This window comes from Cyclopterus lumpus, chromosome 17 (assembly GCF_009769545.1).
Source record: "Cyclopterus lumpus isolate fCycLum1 chromosome 17, fCycLum1.pri, whole genome shotgun sequence".
Taxonomy (NCBI): domain Eukaryota; kingdom Metazoa; phylum Chordata; class Actinopteri; order Perciformes; family Cyclopteridae; genus Cyclopterus; species Cyclopterus lumpus.
In genome coordinates this window covers 13,223,933-13,229,932 of record NC_046982.1, presented here as the reverse complement: position 1 = coordinate 13,229,932, position 6,000 = coordinate 13,223,933, and the positions used below count along the sequence as shown (strand labels likewise).

The 6,000-nt window shown below is 43.8% G+C and overlaps 1 protein-coding gene across 2 annotated transcripts in view; it reads left to right on the top strand.

Moving 5' to 3' along the window:
• The first annotated feature begins 1,434 nt into the window (after window positions 1-1,434).
• The window catches only part of LOC117745969 (receptor-type tyrosine-protein phosphatase F), a 153,182-nt gene continuing 148,616 nt past the window's right edge, over window positions 1,435-6,000 (top strand). For both annotated transcript variants that reach the window (XM_034554668.1, XM_034554665.1), the window contains exon 1: window positions 1,435-1,820. The gene's annotated coding sequence lies outside the window, so the exon portion shown is untranslated. The remainder of the gene's footprint in view (window positions 1,821-6,000) is intronic.

The window sequence follows — 6,000 nt, the reverse complement described above, 5'->3', positions numbered from 1 at the left end:
TCAGAAATGTGTTGCTGTGTTGGTAGAATACTTGTTATTTGGTGATTTCTTTTATTAAATCTGGCAAGGGAAAAGCATGACTCCTTAGCACCACAGCTGCAAAAACAAAACAACCAGCACAAGACATTGCCTGCTCCACTTTCCACATGTCTGAAGCTGAAAAACAGGCCTGGCCACCAGAATTACAGCATTATTGAGCGCATGCACCAATTTCTCTGTCTGGCACACATATTGATGGCCGTTATCAAAACAATTTCCTTCCTCTGATTGAAACAGCGCTCCCGGGTCTTATTTGTCGGCCAGGATCCTATTCCTTGAACATTGTGCACTGTCCAATGTTATCCTTTGTAACCTAAAAGGAACCATATATTTCCTTTCCAGGTCAATAGTAAAACTTGTGTAAACGTCATTTGCACAAGCCATTAGGAAGGTGTGGTGGATAGCCGGGCTGCAGTTCAGCAGGAGTTGCGCCAAGCTAACGATTGATCATGGTAAGGTTAGAAGGCGGAGTAGATGAGATGTCAGTATCCCAAAGATATTCAGGTCCTCATTACTGGGGGTCACAGCATCCGTGCCCCGCACGTTCAAATGAGTCGCTTGAGTGCTCATGCACTCACAGCCGAGCTGCACTGTAAGCACAGCGCTCTCTCCGTGTCCATTACATTGCTGCCCTTTTTTTGACCGTTCAATTTTGAAATACCAAATGTAGATTTGAAGTATTTCGGAGTTTTGGGTCTTTATGAACACATTTCTTAATATTCATAGTTGCAAGTTGCCAAACCTTGAAAGTATTCCTCTTCCAGGCAGCTTGTTAACATGCCTGGGTGTCACTGAATATTTTTCTGAAATCCTCTCCCAAGGCTATGTTAAAAAAAACTATTTCAAGTACTGGTGAAAGAGCCAGGAAGTTGGCCAGTGCGTATAAATGATGAATTACAGTCTTGTCCTGAGCCTTCTTCACAAGGTGAGAGCAAGGATGAGGAAGGGGAGCAGGGGCTGTTTGTGCATTGTATTTGCTCTAGAAAATGGGGATAATAGATCAGGATTTATACATTGTCTATTCTCACTGATGATTCATGACGCATTGTGCAGAGTGGGGCCTGGGGACCACCTGGATTAGCTGGAGGCCCCCTTCTAGGAACACAGGGAATAGTTTAATTCCACTGAGACAAATGTTAAATGTAAAAAAAGGACAGGTATATGAGATCCCCTCGTGTCCTCGTGTTGTGTCCAGAGGCTGCAGGACTTGGGGCGGGGACACGAATGAATGAACAGAGCAGCGAGTGTAGCCGAGTGGATCCGAAGACCCTGCTGACCGACCTGTATGTGTTCTCGCCACTGAGGCAGAAAGAAGCGTGACTGTGCAGCGGAGAAAGAAAAAAAAACTCCCCACCTTCCACAGCTCATTCTCGGGAGGGGGTGGGAGGGGGGGAAGAAGAAACTGTGAGCGGACTTGCGCTCGCGAAATAACTTGCAAAAGAAGAGAAATAACATTTTGGTCTCGCCTTCTCGCGCACGCGGGCGGCGACACTCAACACGCCACGAATAGATCCAGTCTGCACGACCCCGGCCGGCCGACCGGGACTGGACCTCGTGCTCCTCTGGCAGTGGACTCGTATCTTTACCCCCCTCTTCGTTCCCTCCCCGGCTGGTTGGCGCTAACTCGCGGTGTGTTTTGCGCCTGTTAATTACGTGAAGGGGATTTTTGTTGTTGTTGCGTTGCTGTTGTTGTGTGGCTGCTACGAACTGAAGACGGGACTAAACGGAGTGGGTTCAGAGCCGGAGAGAAATGCCAACGGCGGCGACAAAGAGGAGATTCAGTAAGTGCGCCGTTATCTTTCTTTCTTTCTTCTTTCACTTTAGCTTTTTGCTGTTGGTGAACTCTGCCGACATGTCCTTCGTCCGCGTGTCTGTTTGTTCGGCGTGTTTTTTTATGAACGGGAATGACTTTGAAAAGGCTTTTTTTTCTTCTGAAGGTGTAACGTGAAGCGGCTCAGTCGGCTCGCGTTGGCAAAACCGGTCTTCAGCTTACCGGCACGGGGTAAGCTGAAGTGTTTGGGGTGTTGCTGTTTGGTATTTATTTACGCGAACTCTGAATTTATTAGCTAACACATACTTTTTAATTTCACGAACGAAGCAAATGATAATTGGTCCGCATGAATGCATCTTGGACATATCGTGTCCTGTTCACGCACGCGCACGCGCGCACACACACACGCACACACAACATCCACAGAAATGAAGGTGAACGGGGAAACAAGCAGAATACTTTTCGTCTCGATCACTTATTTCACGAGTGATTTTTCCCCGACTCACAACCCTGCGCAGAGTGGGCAGCAGAACTGAGCGGAGGCACTTTTCAGTGAGAAAATGGTTTTTGCAGGGACGACAGCTTCAATCGAGAATCACTAACTAATGCCATCATAAACAGGAGCAATGGTGGTTTGTGGCGCGTGAGTCTGTCGCCCCCCTGTTTGTTTTATCTGACTGAAATATAAGGATTTGATGCCATGTCTTTCGTAGTTAGACCCCCCCCCCCATGTGTTGCGCGTGCATGAGTGCGTGACCAAGTCAGTCAGCAGCGCCTGAGCGCCTCCGGCAGATGAAATCTTTGCTCTTCTTTCCTTTATCATCGCCAGAGACAGGTATTTGAGTTCTTGTATGGCAAACTGCTCAAAAGGTCCTGTCTTGTATGTGTCATTCATCTGCCCTTTAGAATCACTATTGCGGCAGCTCTGGCCGTGGTTGGATGTCAATAATTCTCTCCTTGAGGCTGAGGCACAAAAAAAATGGAAACAAAGAGCAAAAAGATATATTTAAGTATTCACCTATCATTGTAAAACCGTTTTCATTTTTTGTGACAGATTTTGCGTGTGTACTACACAGCTATTAGCCTAAAGCCCTCTTCATGTCTTGAACAGATCTGAAAGAGAGGGAGTGTTCATCACTGGGTGAATAAAGAAAGATGCTCAGCATTGCATCCAGCCCACAGCACTGTTTTATTTCTATGAAGAAAGGATTGGCAGCAAGAGTGACGTGCTGTAGTAGCCTCATGGCCATCCTTTATCAATACGTGAATCCGATTATCGCTGTCACAGACACAATGAAGAGACCGAGCCATGAGCCAAACTGTAACAGGATGATACAGGGTGGTTTCGTTTCTTGGAATTGCATCAGAGGCTTTCTGCAACTGAATCCGAGGCCCGCTGCATGTTTGGGTGTCTAACCTTCAGCTTCTGCCGACTGAAAAGACAGTGACATAGTGTATTTCTACACTAGATTTGGGGTAATTGGATAGTTAAGGTTGTATCCTTCGTGACAGAGGCCTCAGTGGGAAAACGTCAAATTATCATGGCTTTTGCATGTAAGCAGCGGCGTCTCACTGTAAATTATTTCATTACATAAGTGACTGATTCTGGTATTGTTTCAATGTAGAATCCACATTTACCTTTTGTTATACAGTACATTTTATCATTTAAACCTGTGTTGACAGAGCAGTTAGGTGCCATGCTGCTGAAGCATTACTGTTTTCTTCAATCATGTTGACTGGATGTTGAGAAGCTGCAGGGTCTCTTCGCTGTGTTTATCCTGATTTTTCATTCTGCCTTTTTGTGGACTTTGAAAGCCATTATACAATCAGTTTATTTATACATTTTCTGTAAAAAAAATGGTGTAAAAAATGTTTACATCATAGGTGTTTATTTACTGAATACTGACAAATTCCCGCAACAGCAAATAGCAGGTCAACAGGCCTTCAAACCAAAACTGATTCATGAGAAGACATATTCATTATTTGACTTAATCTTTGTGACTCCTTCGAGATTACAGGGTGGACCCCAATGGATCATCAGATTGCTTTCTTCTTTTGTTTACTGCCAGACGAGTCAACAGTTCATTTTGTGTCCGTTGGGATTTTTTGAAAGAATGTCTCTGAATGAAAATAACCATGGCCTGTATTTGGTGATGTCATCTGCTGGGCTTACATATTGACAAAACATCAGCTAGCTGACATTGTAGCCATCTAAACTGTAATGATTATATTGTGATTTGACTAAGAGAAACCCAAGTGAAATTCCAGATTAAATCTGAGTATAAGTTAAATAACCAACACTGATGTAACTAAACCTTAAACAGAACCAGAAAACAATAACATCCTGTTCCAGTTGTTTTGGGGTATTAATCCTTTTTAATGAATGGTCTGTTAATAACTGCAGGAGTGAAACCAGTAACCAGTAACCAGTGGTTCATTTTGAATATTTGTGGCATATTTTACCTCTTTTAAAAATTCTCAAATGGGTTTGCGCATGTTTTAATGCTGTCTGCTGTGTTTGTTGTCCCGGGTAAATCTCTGGCGTGTGAGCATTTGTATGTCGTTGTGTGGGGTGTTTTCTAGCAGTCCTGGTCTGGGGCTAGTAGCCAGAGCATCTGCCTTTACTTCCTCATAGACCGGTGCTCTCTGGAAGGGCCGAGCTGAATGGCATTGTTCAAGAAAAGCAGCTTGTCTGTGGCCACACGCTAAAAAACCACTCGGCACAACCCTCTCCCAACTGACGCTTTCTCATGCTTTTCATATGGGTGAAATCTCTGTAATTTTAGGGCTGTGGAGTTATAATGAGAGGTTTTGCCCATAGTGTGTTGGTCTGTGGTGGGCGGGGTCAGCTTTTCTTCAGTTTATAGGGTATTATAACTGCTCTGAGATCCCTCAGTGGCCTAGTGTCAGGGCGTTGGCACAGACGAACCAAGAACTCTTTTAAACTAGGCAAACTGGTTCCAACTGGTTGTGATGGGTCTTTTTTGACATGGGGTTTACAGGATCCAGACTATAGCCCAAAGTTAAAGGCTGCAAGTCAGGCTAGTAACTGTATGTTTCAAGATTCTGATTCAGTTCCAGATATGAAGTCTGCGTTTTCTAGATGTTGTTTTTCTCTGGGGTCTAAAGGACACCATGAGTAACCACCATTGTCCTGCTTAGCATCCCATCCCCACATCGAGACAGGCTGCTCTTAGCAGCACGCTTGGTGGATTTTGAACAATGCTTGTTCCTTAACGTCAGCAGCATAAAGGCAAAGATTGATTTACTACTCTGTCTGCAAGGGTAATGTTTGAGCAATTTGACTGCTGATTGAAACCAGGTCTCCCATTTCAGAGTCCAGTGGTGGCATTATAAACCATTTACACCGATGTTTTACAGGGCATCCCTGAGATGGGGAAAGTGGAAACAGACACACGGCCAAAAATGGCCTGCGCTACCATTAGAGACCTATTTCTATCCATTTCGTGTGTGTTTTGTTATCTTTTCTTCAAAGTATGTTAGTGCAGCTGAGTGAAATAGTGAATATGGATGACATTGAAAGGTCAAATGTTAATCAGTCCTGTTTTACATTCAATCAGAAGGACCCTCCTGGATATAGGGGGTCCGTCTGCTTTGGATTATGCTGCCTTTTTGGTTTGCGGTCAAGCTTTTTTCTCCAGCCATTACGTGTGAATCAGAAACTGCAGTCTCAAATTCTCAGAAAATTGGCTCAGGCAATTTGCTGTGTCGAGACCTTATGACTTATCTGCACTTGTTCTGTATTAACATATGTTAGAAGGTAGCCATTACTTAAATGAACCAAGCGGGCGTAATTACATTTTCACTACCTAAGCCTTAAAAAAAAAACACACACACAACTCATTACAAAGTCAAAGTGCCACTGTAAGAGAAGAGAAAGTGCAAACACTAAAGCGAGAAATATGTTCACATTTGATTTCTGGACTTGTTGCCACTGTTAATGACGAAAGCTCAACAATCGCTGCAGCTGCTTCACAGTAACAACTTCCCAGCAAAGATAATTGAATATGGCTTCCCTTCATTTTATTAGGTTTCAAAAAAGGTAAAAGATCCCTTTTTCGTTTTTGTTAACCGATCACCTTTGTAAAGATGCCAGCGCCAACATTACCACAGTCGTCATTTGAGCTGAATGATCATTTCAAATTTGCTTAAATGAAATGGATTTTTTT